Source organism: Pipistrellus kuhlii, unplaced genomic scaffold (genome assembly GCF_014108245.1).
Source record: "Pipistrellus kuhlii isolate mPipKuh1 unplaced genomic scaffold, mPipKuh1.p scaffold_m20_p_14, whole genome shotgun sequence".
Taxonomy (NCBI): Eukaryota; Metazoa; Chordata; class Mammalia; order Chiroptera; family Vespertilionidae; genus Pipistrellus; species Pipistrellus kuhlii.
In genome coordinates, this window is record NW_023425449.1 from 9,801,770 (window position 1) to 9,826,737 (window position 24,968).

Here is a 24,968-nt window from a genome sequence, read left to right on the forward strand (position 1 = left end):
TAATAGTCCCCGTCTCTGATTACTGCCTATGATATTATATTCTTAGTTTCTGATGACCTAAGACAATCACTTTCTTTATTTTTGACAGAGTGACTTCTTCTGACTGAAGCCTTCAGGTGCTTTGAGAAATCTGCTACCAGGTAAATACAGAAAATGTTTTCCTCAGATTTATAAACATTGCTCTTCTCCCAAGACTTGCTATGACCTAACCCAACATTTTATTTAATCCTTGCAATAGCCCTAGGAGGAAATGTACTATTTTATTTTCATCTTATACACAAGGAAATTGAGACACAGAGAGGTTAGGCAATTTGATCAACATGCACAAAGATGTTCATCACAGCATAAATTATAATAGCCAAACAAAACAAAGCAGAGAGAATCTAAATATCCATTGGTGGGCAAATTATATCAAATCAATTATGGTACATCATTTGATGAAGGTGCTTTAATAATAATATATTACTCTAAGATTAAGATGTTTCTCTTTTATTTCTTGTTTGTAAAAACAAGTCAGCTCACCTAATGTTAAGTTTATTGAATGCTTTCTAATCTACTGAGATGATCAAATAGCTTTTATCCTTTATCTGTTCATGGTAATTTGCATAATTGATTTTCTAATGTTAAGCTACCTTGCATTGCTGACATAAAATCATGATGCATTATCTTTTCTAAACTTAGCTAGACTTAGTTTGCTAAGTTTTAGTCCTGAGGTTGGACAAATGTTTCTTTTCGGTATTTTTGTCAGGAACAGTTTTCAAAATATTGGAATTACTTGCTACTTAAATGTATAGTTAATGAAAGTAAAACAGTTTGAGCCTGGTGTTTTGTTTGAAGAAAGATTTTTATTTTATTGCAACTGATTTAATTTGTGATTTGTTTAGGTTTTGTATCTATTCTTGAGTCAGCTTGGTGGTGCACGCATATTTCTGTTGGATATGCATGTAGCGAGGAATTTTTTGGGTTATGGGATGGGTAAATGTTCAGCTTCAGCAAATACTCTCAAACAGTTTTCCAAAAAGGCTTTATTCACTTAAAAATTTACATGCCAACCAGGAATGTATAAGGGTTCTGATTTTTCATGTCCTTTCCAATATAAGATATTTTTCTGGTTTTGTTTGCTTGATTTCTCACTTAAGCTCAAGTGATGGGTGTGCAGTAGTATCATATTATAGTTTTAATTAGTACTTCCTGTAGATTAATAAAGTTGGGTACTTTTTCATATGTTAATTGACCATTTGGGGATCTTTTTTTATGAAAAGCCCTCTTAAGCCATAAAAAAATGAAGTGTTTATTCAAGTCTTCTGAAAAAAATTGAGTTGCCTTGTTGAAATGTCTTTCTCAATGAATTATAGATATTTTTAAATAATACGTATTTTGAATTTGAGGTCTTGGTAGAGATTCCTTTGCACTTGAATCTTTGAGAAGTAATGTTTTACATAAGCAGTGTTTCTTTCTTTTTTTTTTTTTTGTAACTATACTTTTAATAATGAGATGAAAATCTTTCGAAGTCAAAATATTGTGAAGGTGACCATACTTTAAGAATAAATTAGGATATAGTGCACAAAGTTAAGGCATTTAAATGCACTTATAGTTAAAGTATTGAATTTAATTGAACAATTATCATTGATGTGCATATTTAAAGCTTCTTATTTTCAATTTCTTCCTTGGCCTTTGCATTCCTAGGACTCAAAAACCTCAACTCTTTTTCATAGCAGTAATTTTTCTGTTGCTTCTTATAAAGGAATTTTTTAGACCTGTGAAGCCTGCCTCCTCTCTGCCTTGTTTTCAGCTCAAGCAGCGGGATCCTCAATGAAGCTTCTATTTGATACTTCAAAACCTGGCCTAAAGGGTTCCAATGAGTGTCCACTCCTCTGTCAAGGTTCTGGCCAGGAAACTCTCCACTTTTGAATCTTTCCAACTTTGAAAATTCTAGTTTTCTCCATTTTCTCTCAGCTCCCAAAAAAGGTTAATTTCTCGTTTATCCCAATTCATACCTTTTCCTTTCCTTTGATACCATAAAAAAAATGCCAGGCTCGATGGCTGGATTATAGAGTCTGCTTTCTTTTTGTCTTTCCTTTTACCTTTGTGCCCAAGTGTTTTGAATTTCACCCAACCACCTCTGTTAGTGAGAGACATAAAAATCAGAGTTCTGGCAATATCATTAAATTGTTCTAACCTATCTTGTTCCACTGGGGACTTTCTGAGCAGGTAGATGGAGAAGGGCACAAGGTCAGGTCTCCCACCTGAGTCAGTCCAGGTAAAGAGTTATCCTGGTTGCCTGTTGCCAGCGACTTCTACCTTCATTTTAATGGTCACTATGAGCTGCAAAGGAGGCTGGGAAATGTATCTTTGAGTTGAGCCTATTGCTGCTGCAAAAGAAATCAGGATGGAGCACTAAATGCAGACATCAGACAGACAGGGAGCTAAATATCAGTTTCATTCCCAGTGACCCTGAATGAGAGAATGAGCTCAAATTATGGACAGAATCGGCTATATAATCAGGCCTTCTGTCATACTTATTGCTGAAATCTTCTTTCATGGAAAAGAAAAAGACATGCTTCTGAGGCCAGAAATAGAGAAAAGGGAGGGTTCCCAGACCCACCTCCATGCACTTTTCCTTACCTAGTCTAAACAATTCATGAAGTTACTTCCTTGAGGAGGAGTGAAGGGCTGTAGGGGCAGGTAGAAGTCACTTTCCAATAGTTTAAAGAAGATAAACAGTTTTGTTTCATGTGCCAGGAAGGAATGGTGGGATGGAGAGACAAATGCTCCTCCCAATAATTATTACACACACACACACACACACACACACACACACACACACAAACACACACACACAACTCTCCTCACTGGAGGGGTTGGCGGCATTGGCTCTGGCTTTTCTGCTCAGCTTGACATCTTTGACTCCTGCTGTCACAGTTGATTGGAAACTGGTGACCACCATCCCTGCCCCCTACACAGGCTCAGCTCCGGACTGTGAGCTGACAGCTAATTGTTGCTGCTGATTGCTTTGCTGACTGTGCTTTGTGGCTATTTTGGTTTTTCTCGAGTGTTCCTTAATTAGAGGAAACGGCATCATGTGCTGTCCAATCAATCTCTTGTCAGTCATTATTACATTTGTAGGAGAATCAGGCGGCATTTGGGTTTGTTCCTGGGACGCTGGTGTGAGGATGGCAGCCTGAGCTGTGGCCCCACTCAGCGCTGAGATGGGTGAGCCACTGGTGTGAGGAAGGGCATTCTCCATCCCTGGTCCCTGGTTCAGGCAGCAATGCCCACTGAAAGGTCACATTGCACAGGGGCATTGCCCTGACAGGATGCTCTCTCCTCTCTGAAACGAGGTGTTTCAGGATCCATTTGCTATTGTATTTGCCTTTCTGTCCCACAGGGAGAGAGCCTGGCATTTTCCCTTGGGAGAAATACAGCTATGACTTGAGGCTGGCTCCGATTTGGGGATGCTTTAGGGGTGCTATAGTGAGTGAGATCTTACCGCATTGCTTGAAATAACAGGAAGAACGATCTTAAGTTATAAAATATTCTGAACTGTAAGATAACTTTGAAGAGCTTTACAGCTCTGGAGGCCACATAATCACTTTTACCAGCAATTTCTAAGGGGTATTTCTTTCTCAGGCTACTTGGTTGAATGCTTTGCTTAGAACAGCTGTGATCATTTGCACATAAACATTTTGTGGACGTTTCCAAAATCAATTTATTTATGAAATGAGTCTAGATCCTTCTTTTTTCTAATTTCTTGTTTTGGGTCTGAATTCATTGCTAAAGGGATTTATTGAGCCTGCTAGGGTGCCCTCAGGCTTCACAAAGCAAAGTCCTTGCCCGAGAGGAACTTACATTGGAATTGGGAAATGAACGTTCTCCAGTGGTCCTTTCCTCAGGTCTCCTTAAAGCCATCTATGTGCTTCTGTGGTTTTTCTCCAGGTGTGTGCAGTGTTGGAGCAGAGAACACAGAATACAGGATTATCTAGGGCTGTGAAGAAAAGGGGACAAAGATTTCATGGGCTTTATGGAGAGACCATAAGTGTCTCAGAAGGAAGGGAGGCCAACGTGCGTGCGTGCGTGCATGCGTGCGTGCGTGCGTGCGTGTGTGTGTGTGTGTGTGTGTGTGTGGTGTTGTTTTTGAATCTTGAAGATGGAGAAAATGCTTACAGGACATGGTGGGTAGGTGGAGGCCAAAGACGGGAGATCTCCGTGAAGACAAAGAAGCGGAGAGAGGGTAAGAGGTGAGAGATACAGAATGATGTTTCCTGGAGGGTCTGTCTTGTCTCCTCAGTGCAAAGGTGAAAAAGGACCAGGCACAGTGTTTCTTTTGTGTCTCTTTCATAGCGCGTGCTTCCTAAACATTTCCTGAAGAAAGCCAGGTCACCTCTGTGCTTGGTGAGGGTCATTTGGAGTCAATGATCAAATGATTTTTCTCATGTATATAGATATAATAGAGGCGTTCATTGGTTCATGATATGATCTAGTGCACATGTGTCAAACACAAGGCCTGCGGGCCAAATCCGTCCTGCCAGGCCTTGCAATGTGGCCCGCACCGCGCTGTCATCACTGCACTCCGCTGCGTTTCCATCACAATGACAGTTTATGACTGTTCAGTAAACCATTCTGCCCGCGATTTAGGCTGGATTTTAGATTTTGGCCCCTTCTCTGATTGAGTTCGACACCCCTAATCTAGTGGTATTGTGAACACACACACACACACACACACACACACACACACACACTATGATGAAGAGGAAGTCTCCACCATTTGACATCTGTTCTTTACTTTTCAGGTGAAGGGAAAGTATTATTTCAGAGAGACAGTCTGGGGAGATGGCTTGGGGAGTCCTCAGAATCCCACATTCTGGATGTGGTTTTGCGTTACCGGTAAAGCCAAAAATACTGTTCCTTCCCATAGACCAGTGTTTCCCAAAGTGTGGTACGCGTATCCCCAGAGGTATGGGAAGAGTTTGGTGAAGGTACACGTTGCACCGGAGTTTGGTGGGGATATGCACTGCACCTTGCTTAGCTGCGCCTAATTCTACGTTCTAATGAGTACAAGGGGTACTCAGCGTTACGAAAATTATAGAAGGGGTACACATATGTCAAAATTTTGGGGAACACTGCAGACCAATAGTTCTCTTTTCACTCTTCATGATTTTTCAGGCTCAGTGCATTTAAAGGCCCACCTGAGCAACTTACTCTTTCTGATCTTAACTACTCTTCCCTCTGTTCAACATCCAACTTTCTCTCATGTTTATATTTAGCTCAAACAAACAAACAAACAAACTTCACTAAAGGCTTCTACAGTTGAAGTCACAGCAAAAACAAGAGACTAAACATTTTAATTTTGGAGTGAAAGCTAAAACTTTATGATATAATTTCTGTATATTCCTGATTATTGTGTAATTAGCTTGCTGCTGCCTGGACACCACTGGGAGTTCTTTGCAGTGGTGTCTTACATTCTCCTGGTTACTCACGTGCTGGCCCAGGGCTGGGACACGGTAGAGGCTCATAGGTGTATGTATACCTGACTTGAATATGTCGTATGTTCGGTTTGAACATACCAGCAGTGCCTCTAATGCGTGTTTCTTACGTAACATCTTCCTTAAGCTGTGCCCCAGACACAACAGACCTGACCAGAATCATGCGGTTACCATGGCATCTGAAGAGGGCCCTTAGCTCATTGACTTCTCCAGACAGGAAGATGGGAAACTGCTCTGATAGAACATTTTCTACTTTAGAAGCTGAGAATAGATACTGCATTTATCTGAAACAGCAAATGTGATTTTCGAAACTTTTCTCTGGCATTATCTTTTTAAGATATTTGCTGAAAGCTGCTCACAGTTTCTATGCTGCAGCGCTGACTCGCAGAAGCTCCCCTTTCATCTCGATCTGGAAGCTTCTTTTTCAATAAAATAGAAACGTGAATGGTGCTAGCTAAGAAATTGCTTTGAGTTTCACAGAAGAGTTGAAGTCACTGAGCTCTTTTGTGTTCGGGTAGAGGGAAGAGAAAATGGGTCCACCTTGAATAAAATGGCAGGCCTGCTTTCTTCCTATGCAACCTCTCCCAAACAGTTCTTTGATGTTAATCGAATTCGCATCAATTGCTAACTCCAAAGCAGCAGAGCTTAGATCTTTGGAAGGATTGCTTTTTATGAAGCCCTAGTCTCTGAAATTCCTGCTTATTGGCAAGGCCACTGAGCCACTAACTTTTAGCTTGAGAGTTAGTAGGCAGGGACTATTTAAGGCATTCATGTCTATTGCTTGACATATGGACAGGGTGTGGCAAAAGTAGGTTTACAATTGTGAGTATATGAAACATAGAGTTTATTCTTGCATTATTACTTATTAAATATTGTATTATTTCCCAAACAACTGTAAGCCTACTTTTTCTCCACCCTGTATAACACTTTGCAGGATTCAAAGCATTTTTGCATCCATGTTTGTAACAACTGCCTTAAGGCAGAGAGATGAGTTTTATTTTATTTTTTTAATGCCCATTTTTTTGAACGAGGGGATTGAGGGTCAGAAAGATTATGCCTCCTTTAAAACCAGTTCTTACCAGGAGTTGGGCCTGGAATTAGAGCCTACTTTTCTTGTTCCCAACTCAGAGTCGATTTGCTCTGTCACGATGGACAGCGAGAAGAATCTATAGGTGGTTGGGTAATTAGCTGTATAATTGTATGTCTCCTGCTTTAACTTAAAGCTCTCCAAAGGTATTTATTCCCCATTATAGTCCCAGTGCCTAGAATACATAGTAGCTGCTCAGTTAACATTTTTGTTAATAAATGAGCAATACTAGTGCCAACATATCTACCTACCCACTTCTTTCGCATTCCAGTGGCATAGAAAATGTTGTTAGTATAGTTAATTAACAAAAGAGCAATATGCTAATTAGACCGGGTCGACCGGCCATCTTCCAGATGTCCAACTTCCTTCTGGACAAAGCCATGGTGGTGGGAGCCAAGGCAGAGGCAGTTAGGGGTGATCAGGCCAACAGGGGTGATCAGGCCAGCAAGGGAGGGCAGTTGGGAGTGAGATCAGGCTGGCAGTTAGGGGTGATCAGGCAGGCAGGCAGAGGGGTTAAGGGCAATCAGGCAGGCAGGCAGAGGCAATTAAGGGCAATCATGCAGGCAGGCAGGTGAATGGTTAGGAGCCAGCGGTACCAGATTTTGAGAGGGATGTCCAACTCCTATATGGGTCTGGCCTAAACTGGCAGTCAGACATCCCCCAAGGGGTCCCTGATTGGAGAGGGTACAGGCTGGGCTGAGGGACCCCCTCCCCTTGCATGAATTTTGTGCATCAGGCTTCTAGTATTTACAATAAATAGGCAAAGATATGGGCATAGTGAAGAGCACAGGTCGTCATCCATCAAAGTAAAGGGTAAACAACACTGAACTGAGCTGTTGAAAAATACAGACGAGATGGAAAATAGAGCTCCTGCTTTCTGGGAGCTTAAATTCAGCATAGAGAGACAGACTACCCCATGGCTGAGGAAAATCACTATCCAGGAGCCAGATCGGCCCCACCCTCTCAGAAACTCACAGTTAGGGGAAAGGAAAGGCACACATTGCAGAAACCTTGGTTTCAGAGGGAGGAGGAAGTGGAAGAACTGTCACTTCTTTGTTTGGTTCTATAATTACCTGTACCTCTGCAAGGTTTTTATGCAAGAAGCTAAATGCAGCAACTGGTCTGATCAAGGGATGAATCATTCTAATTAACTGGAATAGAAGGTGAACTTTGACAAAGCTTCAATCAGCTCCTTTCTTTAAAGTGTAGTAATTGTGCTGTAATTTAACATCAGGAAATAATTATTTCCACCCTTATCTCAACCAGAACCAATAATTTCCAAGTCTTTTAGGGGCTTCTCAAGGTTTAGTTCTTAAACCACCTGCTTGAGTATCCACTGATGAAATTCTGATTCGGAGGGGAGAGGGGGGTTATGCAGGGTCTGGGAATCTGCCTCTTTTTTAAAAAAATAAACATTTTATTTTGCAGTCTTATATAATAAAAGCCTAATATGCAAATTGTCCCCTCAACTGGGAGTTCGACTGGGAGTTTGACCAGGGGGTGGGGCTGGCCGGCCAACCACAGGAAGGGAGGCCCTGGCCAGCAGCAGGCAGCTGCCAAGGGAAGAGAGGCCCTGGCCGGCAGCTGGCAGTCACTAGGGACCCTGCCTGTGCACAAATTTCGTGCACTGGGCCTTTAGTAAAAAAAAAAAATTTGCCTCTAGTAATTTTATAATAACAGAAAAGTTGCAAAGATGGCATAGAAAGATCCAATATTCCCTTCACCTAGCTTCCCCTAGTGTTAATTTCTTATATAACCAGAATATATTTGTCAGAATTAATAAATTAATATCAGTATGTAATATTAAGCTACAGACTCTATTCAAGTTTCACAAGTGTTACACTAACATCCTTTTCCTGTTCAACCCAGGACGTCACTTTACATTTTGTCATCGTGACCCCTTAGTCTCCTTGGACCTATGACCTTTATCTTTGCTGCAGCATCTCGAATTGAATTAGTCTTGCCTTGAATCTCCCCAGGTGGTTCTCAGACACTAGGATTGTACCCCATCGCTCTTCCAAAGGCAGGGACAGACCCTGGGCACACCTGTCCGGGGGCTGAGCAGCATGTGCTGGAGGACCGCCCCTTTCCTGAGTGGTACCTTGTGTTTGTCATCCCACAGCATGCCCTGGTCAGTCAGGGACCAGCAGGAAATAGAAGGCACTCTCTAAAGGAGCCAGAGAGAATTTAGAAAAAGGGCTATTTACAGGGGTGGAGGCAGGGTGAAAGGAACAAGTAAGGGATATTAAGGCAGCCAGGCACTGTTTGGGACAGGGTGAGAAGAACAGGAGTCAGTCAGCCAGGGAGGCAGCAGTCAGGACGTGTAGTTGGAGATCCAGCCACTGCCAGAACTTCAGGATTCCCAAGGTGCCGAGGATGTGGAGGAGGGCAGGCTCCCGTCTTCATCTCCTTTTCCCTGAGTCTCCTGCTGGCGCCTCTCATTGGTGGAACTGAGGGCTGGGAACGGGTGAACCGTTTCTGGGCACAGAGGAGGGAGAGAAGAGGGGAGGGAGGGTCTGGAGAGGGGATTAAGGATTAGAGTGAGAATAATCTGCACCCTGTTAAAGCACAATGCAAGAGAGAGAGAGCCTGATGCGTCATTTGTGCCCGGGTTAAAACATGTGCTCTGCTTATTAAGTCATAGCTACTGTGCTATTAGGGGCCCATGGCTTAATGAAAAAAGGGGAAGTCCAATAAAAACATTACGTGTAGCCTTGGAAACTGTACAATTAGTCAACTTGTTGCAAATCCAACAAATTGTTTGGTGGGTTAATGATATAAAGAGAACTGTGGCCTCCAGCCAAATAGCTAGATATCCAGATTGAAGACCAAAAAGGACCATCTGAGATAGAGTCTTAGAGTGTTACCGGGTTTTAAGAGTGTCACGTACCACCTTGTATGATTTGGATAAAACAGTGCTTTTTTGTTTGTTTTGTTACTTGACTCTAGTTTTTGAAAGATGACAGATATCTTTCTCTTTCCTGCAGTATCACGAATTAAATTCTGGGTGCCAAAGAAGAAAAATTAGAAAATGTTCCCTTTCTTTTTGTACTTGCAAAAGAATAAGAGTGGAAAAAAGCTCATCTTTCTCCAGCATCCATGTGACTTATGAAGAATCACTAGTCTTTAGAACTGGGCTTTTCTGGGTTTTATCCAACGGCTGTTTTTGTTTTAATATATTCTTACTGATTTCAGAGAGGAAGGGAGAAGGAGAAAGAGATAGAAATATCAACGATGAGAAGGAATCATTGATTGACTGCCTCCTGCAAGCCCACTACTGGGAATTGAGCCCACAACCCAGTCACGTGTCCTGACCGGGGATTAAACTGTGACCTCCTGGTTCATAGGTTGACACTCCACTACAGAACCACACTGGCCTGGTTGGTTTCTGTTTATTTGTTTGCTTGTGTGTTTGTTTTGATGCTGAGGAAGAAATGAGTGAGATTTTCTTCTCCCTCCTTTCAAAAAAGAAGTAGGTGTTAGAAGAAGGAATATTAGCCATGTTTTCCTATTTTTTTTATATTAAGTTTTATATTAAATATGTTGTTTGCCAAAACAGAAAGCTTGGTGGAGGTTTGCTGTGTTCATGCATTTTTTTTTTTTTTTTTTTTTTTTTTTTTTTTTTTTTTTTTTTTTTAATAGATGTTGGTCTTTTGTGTTTGCTCACTGTCCTCAGCCAGGAAGCAAGCACTTCTATATTTATTTTGCAAAGTGGTTGTATTGGGATCTTGGCACGAATCAGTATCGATCTCTGAGGGCTTGGAGGAAGAGAATTTAATGAGGGCACGATTGCTGCACCAGTGGGCAGGGTCACAGGAACAAACAAGGGATGGTCCAGTATCCAGGACCAGCAGCAAAGGGGAGCCATTGCTGTCCCCAGGCCAAAGGGGCATGAATAGCAAATGGTGGGGTGCAGTGAGGGCTGTGACCATGGAGGAAGGGCCACTTGACAGAAGCCTACGCTGTGAAGGGACATAGCTGTTTTCAGACACTGCAGTGAAACGGTAGAGGAAATAGCACCCCATCTTTGGCTGGGGCCCCCCGTTAGTCAAACCCAACAGGAAGCTGTAGTATAGATGACATGGGGGCAGGAGAGGGTGGAGTATGGTTGGGTGTGTTGCTGATAGTGAATAACGAGCAAAATGGTCCATTGCATTTAAGCTCCCTAAATTATGACTGTGGCATTAAGCTTGGAGGAGATGCAAACTCCTGCATTAAATTAATGAGCGCTTCCATTTTTAAAGAATCAGTTTTACTGTTTTTAAAAGCTGACCATTCCCCTATCAAGCCATGGTTTGCTACTCTGTTGACTAATGAGTTTGCCGACCACTGCCCTAGCTTGTTCTGAAGTTTTAGTGCATAAAGACCCCGTTATCTTGAGTTTTCTTACCCTCACTGTGTCGGAAGAAAGGTGTTGACCTTCAACATAATGCAAAGCCTGAATTTGACCTCCAGGGGCCCTGAGGGAGGGGGACCAGAATAGCTGTTGTTATTGGTTGCCCCAACTGGCATTTTCAGAGTTAAAAATGGCCATCATAACATGTATGCTCTGATTTTCTTAATGGCTTGTTTCTGTTGGAGTGAAATGTAATTACTAAACAATCATTTCCAGTTGTGCATCGATTAGTTGTGCATGGATTACATAATGAAAATAGACCCCGATAACCAGGTGGTAGAAAGGCTTATTTCTGGGAATACATCCACTCTAGTCCACACTCCCCAGTTGAAAATAAAAAGAAAAACATCAAAACAATCTTGCACGCTCTTGCTACTTTAACAAACCTGACCCCAGGATCATGTAAGAAGTTTCACTGGGCAGCTCAGAGAAGTGGGGTTGACAGTAGATTGGCTACAGCAGTTCCAGTGGAGGCACCTGAAGACGTTCTCTTTAGCCAGGGCTTCTTAGGAAGTGACAAACCCGCAGTGGCCGGAAGACTCCTGGAGGGAAAATTCATATTTGATTTCCCTTTTCCTCATGGACTCTCTTTCTGAAATACTTTCCATCCAATCTTTAAATATGATGCTGTGGAAGCTTATCTGGCTAATTTTTGCTGTGATATTTTTGTCCTATTTAAGTCCACTTTCCTTTCCATATTTGTAATGGATTCTTGGGCAAAGCTACTTTCATCATGCTCTTTAAAAATATGGCATTTATTTATTTGCATCTCTTAGTTTGCACTGTTATTAATTTTGACTGTGTTTCCTTTTTCCCTAGCTTAGACAAATGTCCAGGCTGGCTTGGTCTTCCGCCATATTGGCTGATCTCTTTATATCATGAAAAATGTTAAGTAGAAAGGTCAAATATTGGTCATAAACTATTCATTCTTGTGGTCAGTTGGTTTAAAGTTCAAGGATCTTTGACTCTCGTAGCGTAAATGAGTTGAATTGCAATTTTGAGCAAAGATAAAGAAAAACAATCTGTCAATCATACTTTATGAAGAGAATGTCATCTCTTTGAGTAGCTAGAATCAATAATCTGTGATAGTTAATTACTGTAAGTGAATACAAAGACCATTTGTCATGATTGAATTGACCGGTGCAAGGTATTAGAGCAGGTAGGTAGTGATTGATGCAATGTCATGCTAGCTTGCTTTAACCTAAGTTAAGAATCCATGATAATAGGCATTAGCACTGATGTAAAGATAGTCTCAATTCTTCAGAGCTATTGCTATCTGTGTCAAGATCATTTTCCAAATCACTGTGGTGGCAAACATGGATGCATCTTTAACTCTGGTGCCTTCCATGCTCCCTCAAATTCAGTTAATCCCCATGGTGGACTCTTCTAGCCTTGCAAGGTAGAGTCATTTCCTCTTCCATTGTTACCTCCATGAGCAATGGCCTGGTTATCAAGGCAATCTTCCGCAAAGCTGTCTGCTCATAGTATTTCCTTGCTTCCAGAAAGTAAGTTTCCTAGACCATGATATTTATCAGAATCTACCTTTGCTCAGAAACTCTCTGCCAGTTCTTAGGTACAGAGTAGACTTCCTGTCTGTACTAACCAATGAAGGGATTTCTGTGAGCCACTGCTGTGGGCAAGGCTCTGATAGGTGCTGTGGGAACTCAGACAGCGTCCACCTGCTTGTTCATGGTGTCCTCGATTAATTGGTTCCTATAGAGCAGGAACTATACTTGGTGTATATGTAATGCACAGCACTAAGACTGGCTTTTGATCAGCATCATGATTACGTATTGTCAGCTGTGGATGGTTTTTTATTTTTTTAAATTAATTTAAAAATATATATATTTTATTGATTTTTACAGAGAGGAAGAGAGAGGAATAGAAAGTTAGAAACATCAATGAGAGAGAATCATCGATCAGCTGCCTCCTGCACACCCTCTACTGGGGATGTGCTTGCAACCAAGGTATATGTCCTTGACTGAAATCGGACCCAGGACCCTTCAGTCCATAGGCCGACGCTCTATCCACTGAGCCAAACCTCTTAGGACTTGAACCTGGTCTTGCTCTGCTGACATCAAAACCTCTGCCCTCCCTGAGCTTCCTTACTCCCACTTGCCGGTGGGGAGAACTGAGGCCCATGAGTGAGTTCTACCTGTTTCAAGTAGAACCCCACTGCAGACCTCTGCCTGTTTCAAAATTATCTTTTCTCACCAAGTGTTATTGAAGATTTCAGGGTTAGGGTTTTGGTACTAGTGGGATCTCAATGGAAATAGATCCGTGTTGACTCCCTTTCTTTTCAAATGTTCTGTGCAAAGATGCAAGGGTCTCAGCTTGGTGGGAGCAGGTAGCATTGGCAGCTTTCCCACAAAAGATGAGGGCACCTGATCGTGCACAGCGGTTGGGACAAGGCTGTGTCAATGCGTGGTCTGTCTGACTTGTCCCACGGAGGCTACTCAGGACGCCATCAGAATTGGAGAAGATGAATATTTCTATAAAAAGAGTATGTTGTCTATGCGATGCCAGGCAAGAGAAGATGATTCAGTGTGCCCTTTGCCACCCTTAGAAAAATAACAAAGTATGTCTTCCTTTCTACTTAACACCAAAATAAACCACTTCCTACTACTGTCATTCTCAGAGCTAAATTAAAACCAAACTGAGATGGAGAGAGAGGACATTTTCATTTAGGACAGAGAAAATCAAATGGGTAAGACAAGCAGTTGTTGGTATGAGGGCCTGGCCTGCAGGGGTCATTCACAGACTGTCAGTTCATTCACTGTCTGCTGCGGGGAGTCTGTACCCCAAACTGCTTTTGTGGTGTCTGTTATTAAAGTGATAGCTGGAAGCGGGGTTTAGGAGACTGTCACTTGCCCGGTGCCATGACAGTCTGAGAGAATATGGCTTAGAGACAAGAATACAGAGTGTGACATTTCCTAAAATCTCCCCCAGGTTTCTTTCTACAGAGTTGATTTGCATTCCTTTAGATTAAATTAAAGCAAGATGTTTTTTTGTCCTCGTCCCTGACTTCCTCAAAGCTGCGTCAATCATGCCTCTTCTATCACCCCATACTTTCTCTGGCAAGACACTCATCACATTTTATGAGAATTACCTTCACTGTGCATCTTTCTGCAGGTCAGGACTGTTGTAATCTGTATCCCAAATGGTGTCTGGCACATAGTTGGGGCTCCTATGTGGAGTGAATGAGGGAGCGAAGGAGTGGGGTTAAGGTGTTACGTTTCTCTCCTCTTCTGCACGTTTGTTAAATAAAAAACCAGGTTTAATTCCTCAGGCGATCACACAGGCTCTCAACAAAAGCACTGGCACTTTCCCTGTTGCCCCAGACATACTGGGACTGGTATTGAAAGAAATGTGTTGTGAAAGGTTTTATTAGCCCTCTGAATGTAGTTGTCAGAGAATGTTAAATTTATCAGGCTTTAAAACCAGAAAAATAAGTGCAAATGCTTTTTCTCGGTATTTCTGTACTAGAATTAAGGAGGATGAGAGAGGTCAGGCCCAGATCTTAGTAAACTGGGGGGAGAAAAAGAGGGCATGCAATGAAGATGCTAGTCTAGTTGGATGAGGGTTAGAGGGTTAATCTCATGAGGTCATTTCATCTGAGCCAAATGAAGGAGTTTGAGAGCTTGGAGAAGCAAGTGGCTTAGCCTGGAATGCATCAGTAAGCGCAGCCTACTGTTCTAAGGGCAGCGATATCTTCTGTGCCCTTTAAGCTGGATGTGGACAGCTTCCGAATTGGTATCAGTACTCAGGGCTTTTATCATTCAATATTATTTCCTAAAGTTCCCCCCAAATTTCATCATCATCATTTCAAACAAAGTCACTTTATTCTCTTAAATCAATATGCTCCATTATTTTTACTATTATAAATAATGTTGCCTTGAGCATCTTCTTGTATATAGTGGTTTTTTTTTTATAAATTAGTAACACAATAAAGGGAATAAACTTCATTAAAATATATTTTTAAATTGATTTCAGAGAGGAAGGAAGAGGAAGAGAGCAATAGAGATATCAATGATGAGAGAGAATCATTGATTGGCTGCCTCCTGCACACCCCCACTGGGGATCAAGCCTGCCACCCAGGAATGTGCCCTTGACCAGAACTGAACCCGGGACCCTTCAGTACATGGATCTACGCTCTATCCACCAAGATGGAGACATGGAACCAGAAAATGTTTTAAGCAACATTCTCAGCGTCACACAGTTAAGTGACAGAGCTAGGATTTGAAGTAGGTGGTCTGGCTTTAGAGTTTGAGTTCTTAACTGCAGTACTATACTTTTTCATTTCTATTTTAACACATCTGGTCGTTATTATACACATACACACATATATACATATTTTTTTCTTATTTTATAAAAATATAGAGCAAGAATTTGAAAACCAAGTACAGTATTCATTGCTTGAGTTACTTTTAAAAAATCACTTGGGGACTTGGTGCTACTCTGTCAGTCTTCTTGCCATGGAGCTGCTTTTATTACTTCTTGTTTTGAGGAAGGCCTATTTTGACAAGGCCAGTGGAAAAATAGAAACCATCCGAAAATCTGGAACATAACTCTAGTGAAAAAGGATTTATTTGCTAGTACACTGACAGGGAGCAGCCGCTGAGCCTCTTAAAAGAAAAGGGCTGGTAATTTAAATAGCTTTTTATCAATTTCTCAAGCAAATGCATGCATCTTGCCTATGCTCCGGGTTTGTTTTTAATGCACTAGCTTTCATCTTTGGAATTTTTCTTTCAGATATGCCAATTACTTGGTCTGGCTCGTTGCTTTCAGCCCAGAGACAGTGTATGATGCAATGCTCTGATAAGAATCCCCTTCTCCTTTGGAAAAATTGCTTGCAAGCTAGACACATGAACACATCTTTTCCTAGTCCGAGGCAAACAAAGGATTATTGTTTGTTTGTTTTGCCTGGGAAGAAAATGCCTAGCCATTTAACTCACTCTTCACAGGACACATTTACTATAAAAACATTATTCAGGTTCAGTTTGAAAGACAGCCCATCAAAGAGAAGTGTGGATTGGGGAATGGCAACAGCCCTACGGTTTGTTGTTGTGGAAAGAATGCAGGAAAAGGAGACCCGAGACTTGAGGTCAAGGTCATTTCTGCTGATACCCAGCTGCTTTGGGTTCATTACTTATCCTCTCTGAGTTTTACTATCTTCATCTACAAAATGAAGGTTTACATTAAAAAGTTTCTGTGCCTTTCTTCATATGTAATAAGCACTAGAGGGATTTCTATGCTGGATAATCTTCAAGATCCTGCCCATTCTGGGATGGCAGGAGTCAAGGGGTCCCTGAGAATATCTAATAAGGCTACCGCTCTCTTTGGAGTATTCCTCACTCCCCCCATTTCTTACTAATCCCAGCTGCCTGGCTTGGGCTCAGAATTAGAGATTCACGTCTTAAGATTAGGCAGTGTTTAAAGTAAAAATATTGCTAGAATAAACTTTGTGAGCTATTTGCCATATTTTTTAGTTCATTTAACTAATCCAATAAGCAGTCATTTAGCACATAAAATATTTAAGATACTGAGTGGGGCTCCGGGCGTGTTTGGAGTGCTGGGGAGGAATGAAGCAGATATGGAAGATGAAGCAGATATGGACCTGCAACTTGAAGGATCCTTACTGGTAATGAGGTGGAGAATGGGCAAATCTGCATCAATGTCAGAGGCACATTGGCCACTATGAGTGCCAGAAAGAGCAGGATTGCTGTCAGCTGCAGTGGTTGGGAATTTTTTTTTTTTTTAAAACGAGAGATCAGGTTCGAATATGGCTTTGAAATATGACTGATAAAAAAGACATGAAGGGCAATGACTTGGCATGAATGAAAGCTTAGAGGAGGGAATTTCCATGGCAGGTTGGGAAATATAGTTCAATGTTTAAGATGAAGGCAGACAAAGAAAATGGAATTTAATACAGTAAGTTAACGGGAGTGAGCATTCATTCTTGAACAAGAGAGAGAGATGCTGATGCTGAATTTTGGGAACTTCACCTGCCAGGGTGTGTAGCATAGTTGGCAGCCCTCTGTCTTCAGAGCTTCAGTCAGATTTGATCTGATGTCCTTCTAGGAAGAAGTGTTGACTATAAATAATCTCGTCAGCAAAAATAAGTAACTTGGGAGGGAAAATGAAATATTTAAGGGTTCTTGCCGAAACCGGTTTGGCTCAATGGTGGAGCAACGGTTTGCGGACTGAAAGGTCCCAGGTTCGATTCCGGTGAAGGGCATGTACATTGGTTGCGGGCACATCCCCGGTAGGTGTTTGATGTTTCTCATCGATGGCTGATGTTTCTCTCTCATCGACGTTTCTAGCTCTCTATCCCTCTCTCCTCCTCTCTGTAAAAAATCAATAAAAAAAATAAAAATAAAATAAAAATAAATATTTAAGGGTTCTTAAAGTGAAGGGATAGGGATTGGCATGTTGGACTCCAGGCCAAGCATGTCAAACTTGCAGCCCACAGGTCGTATGTCTTATTTATTTGGCCCGTGTTAGTCTTTGAGTCTGACATGCTTGCTCTAGGCCCACCATCAGCATTCACCCCCTTTCCTCCTCCAATTATTCTAGCCCTTAAAAATGAGTAAAATATCAAACTGTAAAAGGTCACAGGGTTTGGGGGGTTATATTTAGGTTATCATCATTTAAAAAGTATGAAAACTAAAGAATCTGCCTTACTCCTCATTTCTCTGTCTTCCCATTAGATGAAGACATTCTTAACCGGTTACATATTGGGATTATGGGACAAGTTTCTGAGTCTGGCTATCTATTGCTACATAACAAATCACCCCAAAACCTAGGGGGTTAACACAACAATCATTTATTTGCTTAATGAATCTCTAATCTGAGCTGGGTTTGGTGGGAGGGCTCATCTCTGCTCCACATGGCATCAGCTGGGACAGGTCAACTGGAGGCTGGAGGGCCCACTTCCAAGATGGTTCACCCACGTGGCTAGTAAGTGGATCCTGTTGTTAGCTGGGAGCTTAGGGTGGAGGAATTGCTAGAAGGTTGGGCGAGGGATTCTGGTTCCACTTCACTTGGCTTGGCTTCCATGTGGCATGATGGATGAGTTCCCAAAATGAACACCCTAAAACGAGAAAAAGAGAGAGGAAGAGAAAGAACAAGCAAACAAGCCAGGCAGAAGCTGTATCACTCTTTTGACCTATATTTGCATGTCACCAGAATAACTTCAACCACATGTAGAAGTGAGTAACATAACTCCTCCTATATTTAAGAGGAGGGGAATTCAACTCCACCCTTAGATGTGAGAAATGTCATAGAATTTGCCAACATGTTTTAAAGCCACCACAGCATCCATAGGATTTTCTTTTCCCCTCCCAGTTCCTCTTTAATTGTATCTTTAAATGTTTCTAGGAGTGAACCTACAATAGAATGTCATCTAGTACAAGGTCACATGTAGCTGAGAGAGGCTGGATTTGGGGGACAGTGACATAAAGGAGAGAACTTGTCCTCACAAAACAGATATATCCAACCTCCCAAGATGCCACGGTGGAACTTCTGGTTGGATGGAGAAGCAAGAGGTAATGTCATCACTCCTCCATTAGACTCCTTTTGTTGTGGTCCAGTTAGTCTCCTTGGATAAAAGGGCAGGATAGCTGATGAAATAATCCATATAGGCCAGAAATGGAAAAATGCCTTTAGAGGATGGCCTTCATCTTTGAAGCTGGTGTTGAAATGGCAGTTGGACTAAGGGGAACATGGGATATTCTTTAGAGGTACTTTATACTCTAATAAAATAGGTAATCTCTGGATGGGCCCTTCAGCTACCTAGTTTCATAACATCTATCTATGTCTCTAACTCTGGTATCTTCTGTCACCACTTACTCAGAGGGCTGTATCTATAAGAGGTATTCTGGCTCCCAAGTCATGTGGGATGCCTGCGCTCCCAGCAGAGATGAGAAGCTGAGCTGCAAATATATGATCTGAGATGATGGCAGAAGTTCCCTGGGTAGACCTGTCTCAGAGACACAGAGTCAATCCTAAAAGGCCTTCTCTGTGATTCGAAAGGCAAAGTGCTGGTTTCTTGGCACTTCTTTAACCTTGCTCTGAGGCAAACTTAATCAAGAGAATGTTACTGTACTTTGCTTTCTCCTGATGGGTTCTGCATGGCTGCAGTTCCACTTGATAGCTCCTGGCTTGTCTTTAACGCCAAGTATTATACAAGGGAGAGAGGATGTTATTTGGAGAGTCCTTGAAGCCCTTTGCACTGATGGGAAGAACATGCTTCAATGCTTACTGATTTCCCAGGTTTCTGAGAGTTGCCTTTGAATCATTTAGAAATAGCCGAATGATTTCTGCAGTAAATTCTAAACTTCTCTCACGTAAGAGAGTCAACATTTATTAGTCAACTGTCTTATCAAGGAGCTGTTTTACTTCGTTCTTAAAGGCTTAGGCTATTTTTTTCCTATAAATTATGCTATCTAGTGTTAGGATATATATATATATAATTACACTGATATTTATTAAAACTGTGTCATGAAACCACACCCTGGATAGAGGCCGTGTCTCTACATTGGTCTTAAAAGCAGGAGCTTGTTCTGTTGGGTGCAGAGCCTGGCGCTATCTTATATAATGTTTTAATTAAGCAGAGATTTCTTTTTTCTGCATTAAAACTTTAGAAAGGTGAAAGAATTAGAAGCAGAGGAGAACTGTCCAAGGAACTGGGAATGAGTCATTTTTATAAGCATTACATAACGATCTGGGTTCTTTCCTTTCACTTTGGTTCCTTTGGTGCTCATGGTCTGTAGAAGCCTCGGGTGGAGGCACTTCTGGAGAATGCTAGATTAAAATAATGTTGCCGAGACCAGGCTGGAAACAGAAGGCACACTCAGGAGAGTTTAAGGAGCGACCTATTTACAAAAATGTAGATAGGCATGGTTAAGGGAAACCAACAACGGAGAGTGAAAACACTGTGGGGACTGTGGGAGGTGGGGATGGGGGGTCCATTCCTATACCTGGTCCTAAAGAGGCAAGGGGAGAAACCAGACGTGGATGTAGGAGAGGCTACTGGATGGGGTAGGTGCTTTTGGCAAAAGAAGTTATCCACCTACTAGGATGAAGGCTTAGAGAGTCAGCCCTCTTCCCCTTCCTTCTCATCATGTGACGAAGTCTTCCACTGGCCACCGAACCTAAACCCAGACAGAGGGCAAGATACCCATTGCTGCATGAAAGCTGGTGTTCTGGGGTACTGGGCAGGGTGGATTGGGAGGGGCCAATGGGAAATAGCTGCAGCAGAAGATAAACACAACCCTACAGTTTTGGTTTTGTTAGTTGTTTTTTCACAAAGAGGAGCTCATTGGATGGGGCCTAATTGCATGATGAATTTAACACAAATCTCTCTCTCATAGGATAAGGATAAAAACTCAGATTGCATAAAATCTTTTCCCCAATTTCATTAGCTCATGACACAGGGAATAGAAGACTTCATATTTCTGGCTTTCTTCAAGCCATCGTGTGGGGACAGAGTTCTGAGGTGAGATAGCAGAGGCAGTTGGAACTAACCTTTCCTAAAGGAAAGAAGATCCTGTACCAGGAAAAAATAAAACAAAAAAAACAACACACCCTGATCAGAGCGCCAGAGAGCGCCAGAGATGGAGATGAGGCAGAAACATGCCCATCCACCAGATTGCAGCACCCTCAGTGCCTGGGGCAGAGGGCCGGAACCTCAGGTAATGGTGGGCTCATGCGATAAATGTGCTCCAAAGAGAGAACTCATCTGAGATGTGTTCAACCTATATCTCTGGAGGATAGCTCTCTGGTGGAATCTGAGGGTTTAGAACTGTTTCCACCATGGTTTATTTGTCCTTTACAAGTAAAGCCGCCTGCACTCTACATACCCAGTTAGTGGGGCCACACAGGCTGCCTTTTAGTGAGGAAGCAACCCAAGAGAGAGGGAAGAGCATGTGTCTACGGAGCCCCGTACAGTTTCCAGTGTAAGCTAATTTATGCGATGCCATGAGAACTACATTCCATGGAAACAGTACGTGAAATTTTTTTTTACAAAATATTTTTATTGATCTCAGGGAGGTAGGGAGAGGGAGAGAGAGATAGAAACATCAATGATGAGAGAGAATCATTAATTGGCTGTCTTCTGCATGCTCCCCACTGGGGATCGAGCTCCTAATCCAGGCATCAGACCTGGGACCCTTCATTCTGCAGACCGATGCTCTGTCCCCTGAGCCAAACAGGCTAGGGCAGCATGTGAATTTTTTTATGTATGAGAAACCGTAGGGATTTTCAAAGCTATAACCTGTTATAAGAAGCCTCAGTGGCTTTCAGCATAAAAAGTGGGTCTGTTGTTTGCCATCCAGCCTGCCTCAATCTCAAAGTACCAGCGGGACTTGCTATACGGTGAGCTCCTGGCACCTGTTCAAAAGCAGTGCCTTTGGGCAAAGCCAGGTTCCTAGGCTTTGGAATGAAGTTGGTTTCTTCTCCAAAAAATAAGGATTGTTTACTGGGGATACATACACATCAGAAGCTGTGTTTAGAAAAATAAGTGTTCACATAAACAGGTTACGGTCACTGTAGGAACCGTGTTCTGCCAGTGTAACCATGGAAAGACCCAGAAGGAGCTGACAAGTTCCTTATGGTCATTCAGTTTGAAAATTACCTTAATTTGTCATTGGCCTTGAATTCAAATATTCGCAAAGGCAGCCTCTGTGTGGGAGAATAAATCAGTAATGTTAATTGCACTTGTTTAATTCAACGGTGAGAAAAAATTAATCCTTTCACAAATGGTTGCCTTTCTGGATGACATTTTCTGCTGCTGAGCCATTCCTTTTTATTTTGTGATGGGAAGAAAGGTTAAATGTGTTTCTTAATAAAGAGCTTCAACCTCCCCCCCACCCCCCATTCTAAAAATATGCTGTGGAAGAATACTGTTTTAATTGGAAGAGATAGTTAGCTCAATAAAACTAGACTATCACTGAGTATAATCAGGAGATGAAAGAATGAGGATCAGACATCTGAAAGAGCCCACGAGGATGCTTGTATGCCTGTGCCCAAGAAATACCTACTGAGACCTAGAGTTTTTCAGAGCAGGCCCTAACGAGTCTTGGAGAGAGACCAACATGTTAGGCATTTGCTCTGTACAATGCACAGGGCTAGCAAATCAATGCATTTTCTTAATTTCACATAGTTGGTTTTGCACATTTCTATCTCTAAGAAGATAAATTGAGCGACCAACTCAATCATTTAAAGTATTTTCTTCAAAGAGCAGTAAATTTGGTTCTATTCCTTACTGGAAAAACAACCACCACCACAAAAAACAAAAAACAAAACAAAACAAAAAAACACAAACAGGGCTCGTTTTAAGAAATAGAAGATGACATTATTGCCTTCCAGAAGCTATTGTCTGAAAAGTAACAGATATACAAGAAACAAGTAACCGTTCAACAGAAGCAATGCCACACACAGAGCTGGGCATGCTCATCTCCCAGGGAGAGGGTACAGGTAACTAGATGCTTTATTTAGAGGCGGGAGAGAGGATTATGGAAAGCCCTGGAGCGACTTGGAGGGAGAGCTTGGGTTGGGGTTTTCAGGATAGGATAGACCTCGAAGGGCCTTGGGCATTGTGGGAGGAAATGAAGAAATAATGGAGCTTAACACCAACAGGGATCTTCATGGTCACGTAATCTGGACAGTAACTTGAATACCAGCGATGAGTCACAGCCTTCACAAGTAACCTGCTCTATTTTTGCTCAGCATTAGTCATTAGAAAGCTCTTTTGTTTGGTCTCCAGGTGAAATCTATATTCTTTCCTCATGGCACCCTTTTAACTTCCATTCCGGTTCTTCCCTTGTAGGGACATTTGAATCCCGCCTCCCTCTGTGAGCCCAGAAAGTATTTGAAGAGGATTATTTTATTCCCCTAAGCCCCCACCTCTTTCATCTGCTTCTCATTTTTCATCATTTCCAGATACTTTGCCATCGAGGTGGTTTTTCTCTAAGCATGTCAAGACCCTTCCTCCACCAATACATCTTTCTCTTGTAAAACGTGGGTCTGATCAGTTCACTTTTGAAGACCTTCAGCAGCTCGCCAGTGCCCACAGAACAAATGCAGTCCCTCGGTTACCCAGCAGCTGTGCCTTAGTTCCCTACCGGGAACCAGAAATGTTCACACCGGGTCTCCCTCCTGTAAAACGCCATCTATATCAGAAGACACGGTATCACCCTGATGCGGCATCTGATGTGTCTCTACCTTCACTCTTCCTGGGAGGGAATCTGGCTGAGCCAGACCCAGGTTCTTGGTGGGGAAGGGGAAGGGGCGGGGCGTGGGTTGTGGCTATGCTATTTTCCCTTTGGTGAGGAAGCAGGGCCAGTGCCTGAGCGCTCCCTGTAAGCGCTGTACCTTTGCTGTCCTGGCCACTGTGTGGTGGCTTTCCACGATGCCAGGGCTGACATTGGAGTTGCCAGGCTTCTCCCATGCTCTGGCCTCAGCCTGCTGCTGTGTCTTGCTCCTCACAGCTGCCAAGCCTTTGACCAAGGCAGTGCCACTCCACCCTGCGTGTGAGCTCATGGGGCCTCAGGCCTGGATGTAACACAAAGGCGAGGCTGGCTGAGTTGCTGATTTTTACCCCTTGTTGAAACTAACAGGGTCTTCTGAGGCACCTATGCTGTCTGGGAAAATAGAGGAGTTCCCAGAAAGAGAGAAGGCCAGGGCCTATGGAATCCATCCTGAGCACTAGATAGAGTTTCAGTCACATGTTTCTGCTGCTGACCTCCTCTGTCTCACAAGGATTTGAGCTGTTATAACCCAACCCAGCACACTGATCCCAGCCCTCCGGAAAGGGCGGGCTATCAGTTCAGGGAAGAAACTAGATGGTAGCTTTTAGCTTTATGGAGGAAACGCAGAATGACTTGTAGTTTTCATTCTGAATCATTTTAGAAGTTGGTAGCCTGGGGTCTCTGCAGAGCCCTTTCCCCATCTGACATTTCTAATATTTAGTTGTTGATTTGCTGTAGGGGCCATGCAAGCTCCCAGCACCCTGTCCTAGCTCTTTGCCTAGCACGTCTCACTTCCTGGTATTCCTCTGGTTGACTTGCTGATGTATTGTAAACCTCAAGAGACTGAAAACACTGTCTTTGCTCACTACTCCGCCTCGCATCCGGCACATGGCAGCCATGCAGGGAGCGGGACACCAGTCATGTGTGCAGCGCGTTCTTCTCCACACTCTGGGTTGGGGTGGCCTTCTGGGCCCTGCTTGGTTTCAGCAAAAAAAGAAAAATTCCCAGACTTAGAGCTCTCTGAAAGATGCCCCTCTGGGTGCTCACTGGTCCCTTATGGTTGCTTCCAGTATCCCTCCGACTACCCTTGGTCATCTGTCCACCCCTACTCCTGGAACCTTCTGGAATGAAAAACTGCCCACTGCATTATTCAGCTTATTTGGAAATTAGTTCATTTTTAATGCCTGTTAAGCAATTTGAACACTTAAAATGACTCTCTGGGAAACTTAACAACAATTCCTGCAAAAATGAAGGGAAGAAAACAGTCTTCTAATTCTTTTAGAATATTTTTTATTTTTCAGCAGAACTATCCCAACTCAGCAGGGTGTGAATATTGAATAAAAATAGTGAGGATGAAAATAGAAAATAGGACTTGTTCTCTTGGTGTGATAAACGTGTAACAATCATGATATTTTTCTTTCTTTTCACCTTAATCATTTCTTAATAATGTCTCATGCTGGGCAAATACTTGTTTCTCCTGTACATTATCTAGAATTCCTTCCTTCAGTTTTTTCAAAGACATTCTATTTCTGTGTGTCTCTGTTTCTTCTTTAAATTTGAATTTCCATTAGGAAAAGATTCAGAAAAGACTGTAGTGCACATGTGTCAAACACAAGGCCCGCGGGCCAAATCCGTCCCGCCAGGCCTTGCAATGTGGCCCGCACGGCGCTGTCATCACTGCACTCCGCTGCGTTTCCATCACAATGACAGTTTATGACTGTTCAGTAAACCATTCGGCCCGCGATTTAGGC

The 24,968-nt window shown here is 42.5% G+C and overlaps 1 protein-coding gene across 4 annotated transcripts in view; it reads left to right on the forward strand.

Moving 5' to 3' along the window:
* The window catches only part of NCALD (neurocalcin delta), a 268,172-nt gene that overhangs the window by 72,087 nt on the left and 171,117 nt on the right, over window positions 1-24,968 (forward strand). For all 4 annotated transcript variants that reach the window (XM_036436709.2, XM_036436712.2, XM_045581352.1 and 1 more), the window contains one exon: window positions 89-140. The gene's annotated coding sequence lies outside the window, so the exon portion shown is untranslated. Of the gene's footprint in view, window positions 1-88; window positions 141-24,968 lie in introns of those variants that run through there.